Source organism: Ornithorhynchus anatinus, chromosome X1 (assembly GCF_004115215.2).
Source record: "Ornithorhynchus anatinus isolate Pmale09 chromosome X1, mOrnAna1.pri.v4, whole genome shotgun sequence".
Lineage (NCBI taxonomy): Eukaryota > Metazoa > Chordata > Mammalia > Monotremata > Ornithorhynchidae > Ornithorhynchus > Ornithorhynchus anatinus.
This window is the reverse complement of record NC_041749.1, coordinates 42,786,271-42,805,391: the sequence shown is the minus strand read 5'-3', so window position 1 is coordinate 42,805,391 and position 19,121 is coordinate 42,786,271. Positions and strand designations below refer to the sequence as shown.

At 41.7% G+C, this 19,121-nt stretch overlaps 1 protein-coding gene across 2 annotated transcripts in view; it reads left to right on the top strand.

Moving 5' to 3' along the window:
• The window catches only part of FSTL4 (follistatin like 4), a 661,388-nt gene that overhangs the window by 307,462 nt on the left and 334,805 nt on the right, over positions 1 to 19,121 (top strand). The gene's annotated exons all lie outside the window — the stretch shown is intronic.

Here is a 19,121-nt window from a genome sequence, read left to right as displayed (position 1 = left end):
GGAAAAATCAAATTCACTATCTTTTAAAGCCTTTTTACATTCTTGCTGGTTGAAGATTCCATTCTCCCCATTTTACATATTGAGAAATTAACTCACGGAGAAGGTAACTTGTCCATATTCACCTCAGTTCTTAGCGGCTGAGTTAGCTGCAGAATTCAGAGGTAATTTTTGCCTCATCAGGAACTCGGTATCCCAGACTCTAGAACCTAATAGCCTGAGAGGATCAACTCATTTCTGTAAAAACCTTTCTTCTTCCTCATCAAACTGTAAGTCTTGAGAGCAGTTCATCCCAATCGAATCATCAGTGGTATTTATTGAGCACTTACTGTGTACGCAGCACTACACTAAATGCTTGGGAAAGTTCAAAATAATAGTAAACGTGACCCCTGCCCACAAAGCTTACATTCTACAGGGAGAGATGGACATTAAAATAAATTACAGGTGGGGAATTAGTATAGTATAGGACATATACATATGTGCTGTGGGTCTGGGGTGAGTGTCTTCTAGTATGTGAGCCTGTTGTTGGGTAGGGATTATCTCTGTTGCTGAATTGTACTTTCCAAGTGCTCTGCACATAGTAATCACTCAAATAAAATTGAATGAATGAATGAATGAATGAACTATCAAAGTGCTTAAGGGCTACATGGCCAAGTGCGGAGTCGACGCAGAGCGAGTCGGTCAGATAAAAGAACTGAGGGCTTAATCATACCTTAATGTTTGGGCATAGAGTGAGTTGTGTAAATGTGGATGTGTTTGATGATAAATTAGCAAAGGATCAGTTCTTTTAGAGCAGCAAAGCTCTAGCAACCGGTGCCAAGAACATACACAGCACCCATTTCTCATCACACCTTAAAAGAATATGAGAATCAAGTTAAAGGATTTCATTTTCTTGCTTTCCTCCTGATATTTATGAATATAAATCAGCCACCAGAGTCTTACATCATTTGGCAAACGTTTCAAATGGATCCGGAGTCCTTTTCCTTCTTGGTAAAGCACTGGGGCATTTCAGAAGGGAGTCATTTTGATGTCCAGACATGTAGCAATTCTGATTCAGGTGTGCTTCAGGGAAGCTGTGTATCATACTGATGGTTTTAACCCATTCCCTGCTGCCAAAGTATGCATGGGCTCCACTAGCTTGGTACACTATTGATTTATTGCCTATTGACACCTTCAGGTAACCTAGGAGGTTGTTGCCAGAACAGTGCTTGGCACTTAGTAAGCACTTAACAAATACCATTATTATTATTTCTTTGATTCTGACTCTGTAAGGATTGTTCCCGGTCTACACGAAGGGTAACTGCAGGCAAATCTTAGCAGACTAGTGGACAGTCCCTGATTAGGGGATGATGCCTGACTACTAATATGATAATAATTTTAATCCTTAAGTGCTTATTGTGTGTCAAGTACTGTACTATGTGCTAAGGTAGATACAAGATCATCAGGTCGGATAGAGACCCTGTCCCACATGGGGCTCACAGTCTAAGGATGAGGGCGAATAGGTATTCCATCCCTATTTTATAGATAAGGAAAATGAGGCTCAGAGAATTTAAGTGACTTGCCCAAGGTCACACAGGAAGTATGTGGCAGAGCTGGTATGACAACTCAGATCCTCTGACTCCCATGCCTGTGCTCATTCCACTAGGCAACACTCTTCCCACTAGATCATACTGCTTCAAGAGTAAAGTAGCCAATGGGAAGGTCGAGTTCTGAGTGCCTATGAGGAATGTGGTACGCTCCATCAACTGAGCAGGGGAAGGATTTCCATTCTCCTGGAAAAAAAAATAATAATAATTGATTTCCCTGGGAGGAAGCCTTCCCCTCTGAATTTGGAAAGGTGGTTTGGATGGGCTGATCAGTTAGTCAGTGGTATTTATTATGTGCTTGGGAGAGTACATTACAACAGAATTAGCAGACAAGTTCCTTGCTCCTAGTAAGCGTATAAGTCTAGAGGGATAAAAAGTCACAGTTAGCCTGCATAATTCAGGAATTTTGCAAGCTGTCACAAGTGATTTTAGACACTTTTAAAGATGTTCCAGAATTGGGACTATCCTGACTTCATCAGTCATACTAACACACACCAACCAGCTTCAGCTTTATCCAAGACCATCAGCCTGCTGTTTTCTCCTGCTTCCACTTCAGCTGGGTCTGTTGATCTCTGATCCATCAGTAATGTTTACGGAATGCCAACTGCATGCAGAACTCTGTACTAAGTACTCAGGGGAGGACAGTAGAGTTGGAAGATGCAATGCCTGCTCTGAGAGTACCTTCCAATATTCTCTATAAGACTGTATATCATTTTAGGGCTGAGGGATTGAGTTTTGTTCCCCAAGCAAGAGCAGAGTTGTGGGCTAAAGCTTACCAAACATGCTCCCGAGCTCTCTGACATCAGGACCCCCAGGTCCTTGAGGGTCTGGATTAACATTCTATCTCCTGTTGACCTGAAGTTGGTAATTAGACTCCCAGTTTGTAACTGGGAATGATGAGGAGCTCAGGCACCATCCCAACTAAATGCTGCTTTGCTATCTCTTGAATAATTGTTATTGTGCTCTGTTGATTTGTAATCGTTGTAGTTTATTCAGCCTTATTATTCTTAATATCTGTCTTCTCCCCACTCAGTTTATGAGCCCTCGAGGGACAAGAACTGTGTCTGACCTGATTGTCTGGTGTTTACACTAGTGCTTACATAACACAGAGTCAGAGCTTAATAAATGACGTTATTACTGTTACTGGGCCTGGGATTGGGGATTTCTGGGTTTTCATTTAAATTTGCTTCTCAGGGTTTTCCCCACTGAACCACTGTCTGAGAAAAAACTCACAGCGAAAACCTTCGAAGAACAGCCATCCCCGACTTCTCAGCAGCCTCTGGAAAATGGTGTAAAGGTCACTGCTCCGGCCCTTTTTATGATATTATTTGAGCGCTTACTGAATGCTAAGTATTACTCCAATCTCTTGGGAGATTTCAACAGAATGAAGATGCTCAGCCCGTGCCCTCAAGGAGCTTACATTCGTATGGTTTCTTTAGGCGATGGCTGGCCACAGTCTATGTAGGGATCAGTAATAACAGGATAAAGCTTTTTCCCATAGCCCGTGTCTTATATAAATCAACTGTATTTTTCTGGAAAGCAACTCCTTTGCCGTGGCCTCTATTTAAAGAGCCAAATAATTCTCCCGGCTTCAAAAATGTGGGGAGGGAAATCAAGGGACTGTAGATGCTCTCCAGTGGAACCAAGAAATCTAACAAAAATCATTCATATTCTCCAACCACTTTAAATCCTCCTCCACTCAAAGGTCAGAGTCCCAATTATTACATAATTTGAGTGTTTATAAAACTTAAAGAAGCTGAGTTATTCCCGCCTACCCTTTCCTCCCATGCAGTGATTCAACATGATTGGAGCCCATTTTTCCACAAGTTTCTTCTGTCTAAGACGGAGGCAAAGAACCGCTAAGACGGAGGGTTCGAGAGGATGAATGGTTTTACATTTAAACTCAGAGAGAGAGAGAAAGGGAGGGAGGAATAGGTCAGTTTTTGAAGCCAAGTGTCATATTTAAATATGCCAGGATTATCTGGTTTTCTGATCAGAGTTGTTCCTGAGAAATCCAAATGCCAATGCTAAGGACAAATGCTAAAGTTAGAGGAACTCTTTAGAGATCTGCACAGATCTCGGATGTGCAGTCACCCAGATTGACATTGGTCAGCACCCTTATTTTGCAGGGAGGAGCTCGGCTCAGTAGTTTGAACTGAGAGAAGTCAATCAGTGGTACACTTACTGTATAGAACGCTGCATGAAGTGCTTGGGAGAGTATAGTACAATAGAGTTGGTAGACGTGTCTCCTGCCCAGGACGAGCTTACAGGGAGAAAGTGGAACAAGGGGCAGTCTTGCCTCGAAGTCTTATGCCCCAAATACCATTGCTGCCGGGCAGAGACAATCCAGAAGAGGTCACCCTGCCTGGAGCAAGGAGTGGTGCCCACCTAAGTCTTGGCCAACCTCCTGTGGTGCTAAGCCTCTGAATCTGGAGAGCCATAACTGATTTATTTCTATTAATGTCTGTCTCCCCCTCTAGATTTTAAGCTCATTATGGGCAGGGAATGTGTCTACCCACCCTGTTGTAGTGTACTTTCCCAAGCGCTCAGTACAGTGCTCTGTACACAGTAAGTGCTCAATAAATACAACTCATTTGAATCCATCTGGAAGTTGCCATTCGAAGGTGTAGAGATATCAGGGAGTGGCTTGGCCTGTGTTCCAGGACAGAGAGGGGAAGATCTCAGAGCTCTGTCTCTTTAAACCTCGCAGTCGAGTCAGTCAATCAATTAATGGACTTGAGTGCATACAATGTGCGGAGCACTGTATTAAGCATTTGGGAGAGTACAGTACTAAAGAGTTGATAGGATCTGTGCCCATAGGAGCTTTCAGTCTAGGGCGGGAGGCAGACATCAGAATGAATTACAAATGGGGGAAATGGCAGATTGTAAGAAAGGATATATACTTAAGTGCTCTGGGACTGGGGCTAGGGTAAATATCAAGTGCTTAGGGGTACATATCCAAGTACATAGGTGAGGCAGTAGGGAGGGCGAGTAGGGGAAGTGAGGGCTTAGTAGAGGAAGCTCTCTTGGAGGAGATGTGATTTTAAGAGAGCTTTGAAGGTGGGGAGAGTGGTGATTTGTCATATATGAAAGGTGAGGCAATTCCAGCTCAGAGGGAGATCTGGGGCAAGGGGCTGGTGGTGAGACAGATGAAAGAGATCGAGGTACTGTGAGTCGGTTGGTGTTAGTAGAATGAAACATGCGGTCTGGGTTGTAGTAGGAGAGAAGCCAGGTAGGTTAGGAAGGGGAGAGTTGATTGAATGCCTTATAGCCAATGGAAAGGAGTTTATGTCTGAGGTAGAAGTGGTTGGACAATGTAGAAGGGGAAGGTGTCAGGCTTTGAAATCTCTTCCTCAGGTGGGGATGGCTCCATATCTCCAAAGGGCACAGAGTAAGCGCTCTATAAATCCCATTGTTTGATTAGCACCAGGACCCCCTGACCCTGGAGGGCAGGAACAGCCAAGCTCAGGGCTGCCCTGAAATGCAAAACTCTCCCAGTTAAAATCCTTAGAAATGGCTGTCAAGGCTCCAGGTAACCCTGATTGTCTCATTAAAATCCTGATAAGTTGGTCTGGTATCGATTTTCCTGTGCTCTGCTCTTCAGTTTGCTTCAGCATGACAATGTCATGGGTGCCGTCTACGAACAGCTGGCTAAGTGCTGGAGTGCCAATGTGTGGAGCAATGTGGCATCAAGATTCTAGACTCCTGAATCTATCCCACTGAACGTAAATTCCTGCCTAGCTCTGGATTCAATCACTGGCTGGACTTTCTCTTCATCCATGTTTAGTAAAATCAGGGTATGGTGAGGTCTCAAGAGAGTAATTTTGCAAATAGATATCCCGCTTCTATTCCATTCTCTCCTAGATTTATAGTATCACTCCTTTTAGCACCCGGGAGGTCTGTCATAGACTGTTTTATGTAGCTTCGCATTTGAAAGAAACTGAGGCAGAACTAAGATAAGGGGACATAGGATCTCTTAAAGTTTCATTAACCTACCAGAGTGTGTTCACTCTAATTCCTTCTGACCCACTGAAACAATGAACCAATGGAAGTCTAATTTTCAGAGAGCAAAAACTTCTTGGGTGAGACGCTTAATATGACCATTTGACAAACGCAAAGTTCTGTTTTGTTTGGGTTACACTTGTCATCCACAGTTTCTCAAATGTCCAGTGGGGATACAATTTGGAAAGTATAAAAGAACAGGAGCTGTGCTTGACCTGATTAACTTGTATCTACTTTGTCGCTTAGATCAGTGTTTGGCACATAGTAAGCACCCAGTAAACCCCATTCTTGATTGATTAGCTTGAGGACAACTTTTGATGGTTCCTGGTGACCCTCTCTAGACTACGAACCCATTGTTGGATAGGGATTGTCTCTATCTGTTGCCAAATTGTGCTCTGCACACAGTATGGGCTTAATAAATATGACTGAATGAGTGAATGAGAAAATATTGACCTTTGGAAGTAGGGCCACCTAATGCCTGTGCTAATTGTACTTCACCCCTGACATTCTGGTACAAAATTAGCCTTCCCCACTATGCAAAAGGCTTGATTTACTGAGCATCTGCCATAAAAACCCCTCTCAAAAAGTGCCAGTTTGGGCACCAGTGGAATCACTGCTGGTGGCCAGTTAAGTATGCAATAAAAGGAGTAATGACAACAGGGTTAAGGTGCAGAAGAAATCCAGGACTTAGCTTTCAGAAGCAACATTAACTAGTGGATAGAGCACGGGCTTGGGAGTCAGAAGGACTTTTGTCTTAATCCTGTTTCTGCCACTTCTCTGCTGTGTGACCTTGGGTAAATCAGTTAACTTCCCTGTGCCTCTGTGATCTCACCTGTAAGACTGGGATTAAGACTGTAAGCCCCATGGTGGAGGCATGGACTGAGTCGAACCTGATTATCTCGTATCTACCCCAGTGCTTAGTGCTGTGCCTCACATATAGTAAGTGCTTAACAAATACAAAAAAAACAAACCCAAAAATCCCTAAGGTGAAGTCATTTTCAAATTCTGCAAGAAACTGTAGGATACGGTGCTGAGAGGAAGTGATAGCTCTGCATTGTGTTCCCTTTGGAATTTCCCATCAGGCAACAATAATAATAATAATAATTGTGGTATTAAGTACTATATGCCAAACACTACACTAAGCATGCCAAACACTACACTAAGCACTGGGATAAATAGAAAATAATCAGGTCCCCCAGGAGACTCACAGTCGAAGTTGAAGAAACAGATATTGAGTCCCCATTTTGTAGATGAGGAACTGAGGCACAGAGAAGGTAAATGACTTACCCAAGGTCCCAAAACAGGTAAATGGGAGAGCCAGGATTAGAACCCAGGTTCTCTGACTCCCAGGCCAGTGCCTTTCTTACTAGGCCACACTGCTTTAAATGAATTCCTAAAATTAGTAGCAATTGTTTCCATAGCTGGGAATTCATGATGGAATGGTCTGCTTTAAGTTAACAAAAGCTAAGAGGTGTTTGCTTCAGTACCCAATTCTATCCTATGTTGAAGGATGAAACAGGTCAAGTTCATGGGGATCAGTGCTGAGTTAGGAGATACTTGACCAAAAGGGTTTTTAAGTGTACAAGGCATCATGACCCGAGTTATTATTCAAGAAGGAATAATCGGATTCTGAAAACAAATCTCCTGACTGTGCATTACTGCCTATTATTATTCAGGCTCAGCGAGTCCCCAGAAATGCTTTTTCCAATTATCTGTCTGATCCAGGCTGTTTTTTTGCTAAACTCTTACTAAACTCTTTAGACTTTCTCAAATTTGTCCCATTTGGCAAATAGTAAATGATCTCCAAATGTGAATTCAGAAAGACTGCTACAGTCACAGGTGATTCTGGATTATCTGTGGTTTTGGATTATCTGCGCCACCATTACTCTGTGCCTTTACTATGCTTATCTGTAGTGTTCTATATCTACATTATTAAAAATCTCCACTGCGTGCAGGGTGACTTCAGATATTTATTTTCCTTCTGGATACTGATTTCCAAGGATATTATATCTCCTTAACATTTGTTAGATCTTCTGTTGATCAAAGAAGAGCTAATAAAATGGCATTAGGATAAAGTAATATCACAGAACAGGGTTCTGTGCAAGCTTGGTAAGAGCCATGACCAAATGAAATGTGAAATTGTATTAGATTTCTATTCAAGTACATCCCATCCCTTCTGGAGAATTGTACTAAATTAGTTCCATCAGAAGGATAACAGAAGACAGATCATTTAAAATCATTAGCTTTCATTTCCTTACCTATTTGCCTAATCTTTTATTCCAAATGTCTAACATATTTTTTCTATAGAGAAACCCTAAATATAATGGAATAATCTCTCTCCTATCATTTGATACATTGTAAGTCTTTTAAGAGCAGGCCATGAAGATGGGACTTTGTGAAATATATTAAACCCTAGAAATGCTAAATTAGTTACAGTTCTAGACCCTGAGTTAGATGCAGACTGAGACCTTGTAGTCTCAGGAAGAAGAACTTCTTTAACCAAAGATTTCATTCAACCATACTTATTGAGGGCTTACTGTGAGCAAAGCACTGTATTAAACACTTGGGAGAGTACAGTATATTTGAGTATTCTGCAGGGATCATGTGCTCTGGTTAACATTTACTCAAATTTGTATTTTTAGCTCTAATTTGGAGAAACAGTTAAAACAAAGTTTTCCACTTGGATGACTTCTTGTTTGTGCTGGGATTTAAGTTGGAGGTGGTCTTGGGAGTCAAAGGGGTTGGCTTCTAGAGCTGGTTCCACTATCTGTCTGCTGTGTGACCATGAGCAAGTCACTTAACTTCTCTGGGCCTCAGTTACTTCCTCTGTAAAAAGCAAATTAAATCCTCCAATTTCTGATTTAGACTATGAGCCCCACATGGGACAGGGATAGTGTTCAACCTGATTATCCTGTGTTCACCCCAGAACTTAGTACAGTGCTTGGCAAATAGTGAGTGCTTAAAAAATACCATTAAAAAAATACTGCCACCTTTAATTTTCTCAGTTGTTTAATTCTAATAGTATTTTTAGTGTTTTTGTGTCCCAGTTTTCCAAAAAAAAAAAAAGATAGTCAATATACTTATTTGTGCCGAGGCACTTTAGATTGTGCATATTAGATTATAAACTCCTTCAAGGCAGGAAATGAGTGTCTAGATTCTTTTGAACCTTTCTAAATGCTTAGACTGAGTGCACCCCATTAATTGATTGACTAATGATGAAATCTCCTTGCTTAGAGCTTTGCATGGAGAATCAGTAGCTCTAAGTAGATGGTTATGATGGTTATGGGTCCAAGTGAGGCTTCTCACACTATTTATGTCAGGAATCTACATTTCCTACTTCACTTCCCCTGATTCCAAAAGCAGAGTGAAGAACTACAATTAATTAATCAATCAATGAGCACTTTCTACATGCAGAGCCCTGGAGTAAGCGCTTGGCAAAGTACAATAAATCAGAGTTGGTAGACCCAATTCCTGCCCACAAGGAGGTTACGATCCAGAGGGATGCCTCCTAAGGAAAATTCTGTAGCCACAGGTTTTGACTCAGAGGTCTCGGTTTGGTGGTTCCTGTCAATCCTTGGCTGGAGCTCTGAGCGGTAGCTGATCAGACCAGTTTTTGAATGCTAATGCAACCTGGGGAAGCCAGTACCAAATGACCTTTTCAATATTCGGCATTCCGATTAACTGGCCATTTCTACCTCTTTGCCACATGTTGAAGACATTTGAACAAGAGAAAGTTGAACTGACCAACCAATCTAATTACAGACTATTGAAAAGGTCACAGAGGTACATTTGAGTTCTATAACTTACAGATTATATTGCGCATTAAAACTTCTATATCTCAATCCTTTGGAAATATGGTGAAAACAGCAAAACTCTGTTTTCTGAATGAGAGACCCCAAAAAACAATGTTGTGAGTCCTTTGAATAATTGAGGGGATAACCTAGAAGGGAACACAGGAAGTAGGGGGAATGATGGGTTGCCATTTGTTATAATATAAGAAGCAGCATGGCCTAGTGGAAAGAGCACAGGTCTGGGAGTCAGAGGTCCTGGGTTTTAACCTCAGCTCTGCCACTTCCCTTCTCTGTGATCTTAGGGAAGTCACAACTTCTCTGTGCCTCAGTTACCTTATCTATAAAATTCAACTTAAATCCTACTCCCTCCTACTTAGACTGTGAGCCCTATGTGGGACAGGGACTGTGTCCAACCTCAAAGACATATATACCCCAGTCTTTAGAACAGGACTTGGCACACAGAGCTTAACAAGTACCCTAATTATTATTATAACTGGAGTGAGATCTTGACCTTCCTGGAGATTGGGTCCTTAATCAATATTATTTATTTTGCATCTACTGCATGCAAAGTGCTGTACTAAGTATGGGGTAGAGTACAGTGGAGAAAGCATGTACAGTTCTCTCCAGAAGTTTACACTCTAATGGGAGAGACTAACAATGATTTATAGATAGAAAGGAAAAGTCATAAATGGACTGTGTAAAATGATATAACCAAAAGTGTCTTGGTGGGAGAGTTGTCGGTGCTAAAGTGTTGAGATGATGTTTGGGAAGATGTCACAAATGGGGAGAAGAAAAATTCATTGGAGAGAGCCCCTGGAGGAAGTAGGGCTTCAAAAGAATTTGTAAAGTGGTGAGATCTGAGGTCTGGTGGATTTGAAGGGGGAAGGAGTTCTAGGCTGGGCGTAAGACGTGAGCAAGAGTTCAGGTGCGGGAGAGGCACAGTAAGTAAGTTTGAGTGGGACTTACTGGGAGAACAAAGCTGATGGGGTGCCTTGGTGACAGTAGTCAGAAATTTCTGTCAAAGTTAGAAATCTCTGTCACTACAGGACTGAAATGGTCCCAACAGATGTATATTCTCCCCTGTGCCAAACGTGAATAACTTATTGACACCAAGGACTTTTAGATACATCCTCTGTGACAGGAGGAGAGACCCTCAGGATACTTTGCAAATTAGAATGTAAAATGAGAAATGCCAAATGATTTTTTTTTTGTGTGTGTGTATATCTGTATGTCTGTGTTGGATGATTTCATCTTTCTCCAAAAGAAAGAGCATTTGTTTTTTCTTTTAGAAATTAGCTTTTTCCAGTACCTCAAAACTTGACTTTTTTTTTAAAAAAAAAAAAAAGAATGAAAAAGATTGTCCAAAACTGTCATGAGATGGTGGTGGTTTTTTACAGCTTAATTTCCTATAAAATCTCAAAAACTGTATTTAGAAGGAATGACTAAAGAATGAACCTCCTTTCTACCAAAACAGGAATTTTGACAGATTACTTTCCACATAAAAATATCTGAACCCAGGAATCCCTTAATAGATTAGTGAAATAAGCTTGTGATCGAGCAAATCATTTTTCAAAGGAAAATAAGATTAGAAGATAGGGATGGACATCAAAGATTAATGTGTTTATACTATGTTAAAGGACACCCAAAGTTGAAAGAGGGAAAGTAACTCCATAGGATCCATTTCAGAAGGGAGATACCTAAGCAGGAACGCTCAGCCAAGCTTCAGAGATAAGAACTGACATTTGAGGAGTGTCGATTTGACATTATTTGGCACAAATGCTAATCCTTGCTGGGTGCTGAATGCAAAAGTGTATAGAGGAAATAGAAATTCTAAACTCTAGGAAGAGTCTCCAAGATTCTTCACCAAGTCAATTAAATCATCCCCAGAAAATGGTACCACTTCCACTGGAGTTCATTTTTGCTCCTGTGCCCATCAGGGTAACTTGCCAGATGTTCATTCATTCAATCGTATTTATTGAGCACTTACTGTGTGCAGAACACTCTACTAAGAGCTTGGAATGTACAATCCCTGCCCAGCAACGGGCTCACAGTCTAAATAATAATAATAATAATGTTGGTATTTGTTAAGCGCTTACTATGTGCCGAGCACTGTTCTAAGCGCTGGGGTAGACATAGGGGAATCAGGTTGTCCCACGTGGGGCTCACAGTCTTAATCCCCATTTTACAGATGAGGGAACTGAGGCACAGAGAAGTTAAGTGACTTGCCCACAGTCACACAGCCGACAAGTGGCAGAGCTGGGATTCGAACTCATGAGCCCTGACTCCAAAGCCCGTGCTCTTTCCACTGAGCCACGCTGCTTCTCAATAATGTTGGTATTTGTTAAGCGCTTACTATGTGCCGAGCACTGTTCTAAGCGCTGGGGTAGACATAGGGGAATCAGGTTGTCCCACGTGGGGCTCACAGTCTTAATCCCCATTTTACAGATGAGGGATCTGAGGCACCGAGAAGTTAAGTGACTCGCCTACAGTCACACAGCCGACAAGTGGCAGAGCTGGGATTCGAACTCATGAGCCCTGACTCCAAAGCCCGTGCTCTTTCCACTGAGCCACGCTGCTTCTCGATGTTGGGTTCTAAATGTTGGGTTCTGATGGCCAACCAAAGCAATGCTTCCTTCAGGAAGGGGTCATTGGATCCAATCAATGAATCATGTCCTGTTGTGTGTACTGTGTGCAGAGCACTGTATTAAATTAAGCACCTGGGAGAGTACAATATAATAGATTTGGTAAACACCCTGCCCTTAAGAAGCTTACAGAGACCCAGAGATTAGCATCTGAAATTAAAAACTCAACTCTAGAGGTGTGCTCTCATACAACTAATAAAGTCATCGTTATACTCTCCTTTTCTAATGGTTTGAGAAGATGTGTTCCAGTGATGTGTATGATATTTCTTTCAAGATTATCTGCCTAAACACTGCTTCTTTAGTACCACGACTCTTAGACACATCAAAGCCTGATGTCTAGAGGTAATGAGCATTTCGTGGATTTGAACTTACTGCAATGGAACCTGATTTTAAAGCTATTTTTTAAGCAAGCACCCTTGTTCCAAGAATGAGGAAAACTGAAAAAAAAATTGCGGGCTGCGTTTGCATCTAGAGGTTGTCATTTTTTTAATGGTATTTGTTAAGCACTTACTACATGCTAGGCACTGTTCTAACTGTTGGGGTGGATACAGGTTAATCAGGTTGGACAAAGTCTGGGTCCTACATGGAGCTCACAATCTTATTGATTTGAGTTGACAGTCAACTTGAATCCGGATGACTATAGAAGAGTATATAAACACCTGACCCATAATATCCATGTTAAACAGAGAAAGATCCACTACCAGCTTGTGTTTAACATTAGGTAATTGGGTATAGAAAACCTTCTATAATAAAATTGTAACGTGTTGGTTAAATGGTGAGTGTTAGTTTAATGCCTGCTGAATGTTGTGTATATGTATTAGCTCAGCTACCAGGCAGTTTGCTAGCTCACTGTGGGATCTATTCTGTGGTCAAGATATGGGACAAAAAAATATTCATTAAGATTGATAGGACAACGGTAAGAGTGGATATAAAGATTTCAGCATGATGTATCAGAGAGGTCCATGGAATTTGAGTGTTAGCGATATCTGGAATTATTTTAATCCAGAAACTGCCCCCTGCAGGATCTTTAAGAGTCTTGCAAACTAGTTTGACAGCACAGAGATTGGGCATAAATTGAGCTGTTCAATTTAGATATGCAGAATACTGAATGTTCTGCATTTCCACCACATTCCATGCTCAAAGGCAATAGAAGACTTCATCTGACTCTCTCTCTTAGTGGTTGAGTTTTTTTCAAATGGTGTGGTGAAGCTCTTGGGGGCATTACAAAGTTTATACGTCATTTTGGAATTCTTCAGAGAGTTGCACATTTTGAGGTGACATAGTTCTGTTGAAATTTCCTCCAGTGTTGATTTTAGGGAGAAAATTGAGCTGGTAAACTCGATGAATGGCTCAAAATCTGGTAGTATCACTCAGGATAATAAGTGAGACCAAATGGAATCTGGAGCAGGAGAGAATTCACTCTCTTCATTACTGAAGAAATACGTTCTTCCTCAAAGATGAGAAGATGGTCTGGTTGGAGAGAGGAGTCTAGGGTTTACAACTATTACAATCTCAATCATAGCAGATTTTTGAAACTGGAGATCCTCCTCTGAGTCTGTATTTAGCTTTACCATCTAGAATTTAAAGGCCCAGAAATTATTTCAACTCATCTTTAAGAACTTTTCTTTTGGCATTTTATTACATTCCATCTTGTTTCCTTTTTCATCCCAACAATATGGTTTATCAGATTTAGGAATGGGAGACTTTTACCAATAATACCAAGGTATTTATTGTAAAAGTTTACATTGTTTAAAAACAAAGACAGCCTTTACAGGGAATTGATTCTACTTGTTTTTGTGATTTAATGTGACTTTTCACTGCAAATAATTTAGAAATGAAGCTATTGCAAAGCAATGTCCCCTCTGAAACATCCTTTATCACAGCTTCAGCTGCCACTTGTGAACAGATGACTCCCAAATCTATCTCCCTGCTTTTCGGCAGTCTCAAATTTCCCCCTTCCACCAGGAAATTGCCTCATGGGAATCCTCCCAACACCTCAAGCTCAATATGTCCAAACATGAACTCTTCATCTATCACAACATATCCTCTCCTCTACCTAATTTTAAAAATAATAACTGTGGTATTTTTAAATACTTATTATGTTCCAGTCACTGTCCTAAATGCTGCAGTAAATACAAGATAATTGGGTTGGGCACAGTCCGTATCCCACCCGGGGTTCACAGTCTTTATCCCCGTTTTACAGATGAGGTAACTGAGGCACAGAGAAGTGAAATAACTTGCCTAAGGTCACACAGCAGACATGTGGTGGAATCATGATTAGAACCCGGGTCCTTCTGACTCCCAGGCCGGTGTTTCCATTAGAGTTGACAACACCCCCACGCTCCAGGTTTCTCAAGCCTAGAACCTTGGCATTATCATTGTTTCCTCCCTATCTTTCAACCCCCATTTGGACTCTGTTGGGAAAACCTCTTGTTTCTTCATCAATCAGTAGTTTTCATTGAGCTCCTACTATATCTAGAGAGTGAGCACTTGGGAATGTATAATAGAATCATTCAACGTGATCCCTGCCCTGAAGGAGCTTTCAATCTAGCAGGGGAGTGGAACGTTTTAAAATGAATATATTAGGAAGGAATAGAATGTAGAGGTACATCAAAGCCTTCATGAAGGAACATCTTCAAGAGGCCTTTCCTGACTGAGCCCCCCTTTCCTCTTTTCCCACTCCCTTCTGTGTCTCCCTGACTTGCTCCCTTTATTCATCCCCTCGCCCCTAGCCCCACAGCACTTATGTACGTATCTGTAATTTATTTATGTTAATGTCTCTCTCCCCCTCTAGACTGTAAGCTTGTTGTAGGCAGGGAATGTATCTGTTAAAGTCAGGTTGGTCACTCTGTTGGTATTCTACAGCCAATAATCCCAAGCCAGGCTGTATGCAGAGAGGCCTTCAAGTCAGGCACAATTGCTCATTCTGATCCATGAACTCACTCCAAATGCAGCATTCACATATTGCATGTTCTCATATGTGAGAAGCAGCATAGTGTAATGGTTAGAGACTAACCTCTCCTGTTGTGGGATTGCGAAAATTATGCAGCAAAGTGGGATAGTTATGCAAATGAATATGGTATGTAAATGCTAGAGGGACATGGATAGTTCATTCGGGGAGGCTTATTGGAGTAGGCGAGATTTTATGAAGGCTTGAAGCCTGTAGGATTTGGGGAGGGAGGAAGCTCCAAACTCGGAGAACAGCATGAGCATTGGGAGCCAGGATCCTTTAAAGCTTGGAAGGGTTGCAAAAAAACAAGCTGGGGCATAGAGGGTAAAGAGAACAGATTTATAAGATGGCGAGAGCTGAAATAGATCATGTTTAGGTATTGTCCGATGCAGAGGGGAACGGGCAGTCAATGAAAGGTGTTGAGTAGTGGAGAAATGTGTCCCGAGGGATTCTTCCAGGAGAAAATCCATGCAGTGGTGCCTAAGGTAGATTAGAGCAGTAGAGAGACCAGAGACAGAATAGCCATTGAAAGAGCTGATGTAATGGTGTAGCCATGATATGACTAGAGTTTGAACCAAGATGGTGACTATTTGGATGGAGATGGAAGGGATTTAGCAACAGATTAAATGTCAGAGTTGAAAGAGAGCCAGAGTCGAGAATGGGACCAAGACTGTAGGCTTCTGGGACAGGGAAGAGAATTATGGTGTTAATGATGGAGATGGGAAATTTAGGAGGAAGTGTGAGTTGAGAGGGGGAAGAGGAAAAATGCCATTTTAGAGATGTTGTGTTTGTATAGGCAGGGCATCCAAAGCAAGTGTTTTTTTTTATAATTTTCATCAACTGCCCTTCACTGCAGGAGCCTAGATGACTAAATCCTTTTAAAATGAAAGTCATCTGTTGGTATTTGAGGAGACCAATGATAGTATTTAGAAAAACAGAAACTGCATTTCATTAGAGGGCCAGATACAAAACAGGTCCATTTCCCAGCCTGATACCAACCTTAAACTGGAAAAATACAATTTGAAGATAGGGTCATTGTGCAATAGATCCGGCAAAAATCATATACTTTAATAGAGTCTGGGATATTTTCATTTCAATTGAATGTTAAAATGTAGTACATTTTTCTCATGGAGATAGCACGTTGGCTAATGTAGAGAAGGTGAAATTCGACACAAAGGGGTAATGCATTTGCCTTTGGTTTTCCATAAGTAAATGTGAAACCAATTCTGTGTTACCTGCCCAGTAGCTCAGCAGCCCCTTTGTCCATTCGCTAATTGGGCCATTGGCACAAAATGCCAGAATTTCAGATTTTCACTTCTAGATGTGAACTGTAGAGCAAGATGACCTTTGGCTGCCGTCAAATCCACATTCTCCCCCTCCGCCCCCCTCCCCCCGGCCCCCTTAGTCGGTGGAACGCACCCAAAATGGAAAAAAAATTGAAATTAAGGATCCCTTTATTAGCTTGATCAAGAATGAATGCACTTTATAATGGAATATACCCAGCACTGTGAGCCTGTGTTAAATGAACAAAATTGCCTCATTTACATATTGTTAAAAGATTTGGATAAAAGAGACAAGTCCGAAGAATGGTAATGGAGGTCATTTGATATGATGATTGTGGGTTCTTTTCGACAAGGGCACTCTGCTGAATGGAGACCAATCGGAAGGGGAAAACAACCTCTTCTGCTGCAACTGAGGGCTTTGTGTGTCTGATATCTTCAGCTTCCAACAGGCCAGCCGACATTTTGATTCCCATTTCCATTTCCTGTCCTAGCTTCTGTTTTCCCTGCTTGATTGGCAATCACACATTGATTTCTCCTCCTTTGTGCCTCAGTGATCTTCATTATAAAAACTGAGAGAAAACTTGGGGAACCCCCCCTTCCTCTGAGGGGGCTCATGGGGTACAAATGGTAACTTACCTGCTAGTGGGAAAAACCTGGATAGAAGTCAGTCAGTCAGTTGTATTTATTGAGCACTTAGTGTGTGCAGAGCACCATACTAAGCTCTTGGAATAGTACAGCAAAACAATATAACAAACACATTCTATGCCCACAATAAGCTTACAGTCTAATATAAAAAAAATTACAGATATGTACGTAAGTTCTGTGGGGCTGGGGGAGGGGGATGAATAAAGGGAATAACTCAGGGTAACCCAGAAGGGAGTTGAAGAATATAGACCTGGAGAAAGCCTCAGGACAAAGAGAATACTACTCTTGTACCAGTCTGGGTGCATAGAACTTAGTACAGCACTGTACACTCAATAAGTACTCAATATGTGCCAGTGATGAATGGTTAGAGGGACAAACTAGGTGGCATAGGATACTTAGCTCCTAGTCTTGAAACTTCCACTGGTGGAGGGTGCAATTTCTGTGACCCTCGGTCTCCCTCTCTGTAAGAAGGGCATGCTCAAAGCTGCTTGCTGTGATGTGGGTCAATTATGTTGCTTAAAACATTTGGTAGAGCAATTGAAAAGTCACCTGGGCTAAGTGCTTTTTAGAAATAGGGAGCACTCTTACGTAGGAGAATAGCAATCTCAGACGTCCTCCAAATGATGGAGGAAAAAGACAGATGAATCCTTGGATAGAACATGATTATAGTGGAAAGAATGCATCGTAACCTAAATATGTGTGTCTCAGACACAGTTGAAAGTGCCGTGGTTTGGGTGAAATACACTCACCCCTGTGACAAGTATAAATGTGGATGGACATAGGCTTTCCACATTACAGTTATCTTTTCTAAATTGTAGGGAAATGCCTGGGTTTTAGACAGTGACTTTGTAACGTGGCGAATTAGAGATGGTCATTAATTGCTGGAAACTGATTTGGGTGTTGGGCCTCCTAAGGCTAAACAACAAATCAAATTTTGGAATCTAGTCTCCCTTTTTTTCCCATTTATCATCTTCATCACCAACTTCTTTGAACAAGATTTCTTTGACATCAGGACTCATCTCAGATGGCCAGTAGTCAGATATCAACATGGTTATTCAGGATGTTTGAAGGGTCAACAATGCACCAGGGCATCCTGTCCATAAGCAGTAGGTAATGCTATTTATTGACCCTCCCTAGGTGTAAGGTACTGTACTAAGCACTCAGATAAGTCCAAGAGAAAGAAAAGACATGTCTCCTACTCACAAAGTGTTTACACTTCCGTGGGGACAAATACAAAGGGTGTTTTGTTTTGTTTTGGTTTTTTAATGGCATATAAGTGCTTGATATGTGCCAGGAACTCTAATAATAATGTTGGTATTTGTTAAGCACTTACTATGTGCAGAGCACTGTTCTAAGCACTAGGGTAGATACAGGGTAATCAGGTTGTCCCACGTGAGGCTCACAGTCCTAATCCCCATTTTACAGATGAGATAACTGAGGCACAGAGAAGTTAAGTGACTTGCCCACAGTCACACAGCTGACAAGTGGCAGAGTCAGGATTCGAACCTATGACCTCTGACTCCCAAGCCCGTGCTCTTCGCACTGAGCCACACTGCTTCCCCTACTAAGCCCTGGGGTATATACAAAATGCTGGATAATCAGGTTGGACTTAGTCCCTGTTCCACAAAGAGCTCACAAAATTGCCATTCTACAGAAGAGGTAACTGAGGCTCAGAGAGTGAAGTGACTTGCCCAAGATCACAGAGCAGACAAGTGGTGGAGCTGGGATTAGAAGTCAGGTCCTCTGACTCCCAGGCTCTTGCTCTTTCCACTGGGCACATTGTTTGTCTTATTTATATTAATGTCTGTCTCCCCCTCTAGACTGTAAACTCATCGTGGGCAGGGAATGTGTCTGCTTATAGTTGGGTTGTACTTTCTCAAGCACACAGTGAGTGCTCAATAAATGCGACTGAATGAATGAATGTAGCGGGGCATGGCAAGTATGAAGCTTAAGAGATGGGCTAGGTATGAAGGAGTGCAGTGTTCAAGATATCCCTTCAGTGCCCTAGGAAGGGGCAATGCTTACTGCTACTGACTGCTGTCAAAATGGCAGCCAATTGTCAGGATCCAAACCCAACTGTAGCAGCTGCCTGAGTTCAGGGAGGGCTCACAATTAGGAATTCAGCACAGACAACAGCTGAAGACTTCTATCTTCCCTCTGCCTTGAGACTGGCAATAAACAGCAGGGTTCCCTAAATTTAATTAAGAGTGGATATATCCCATCAA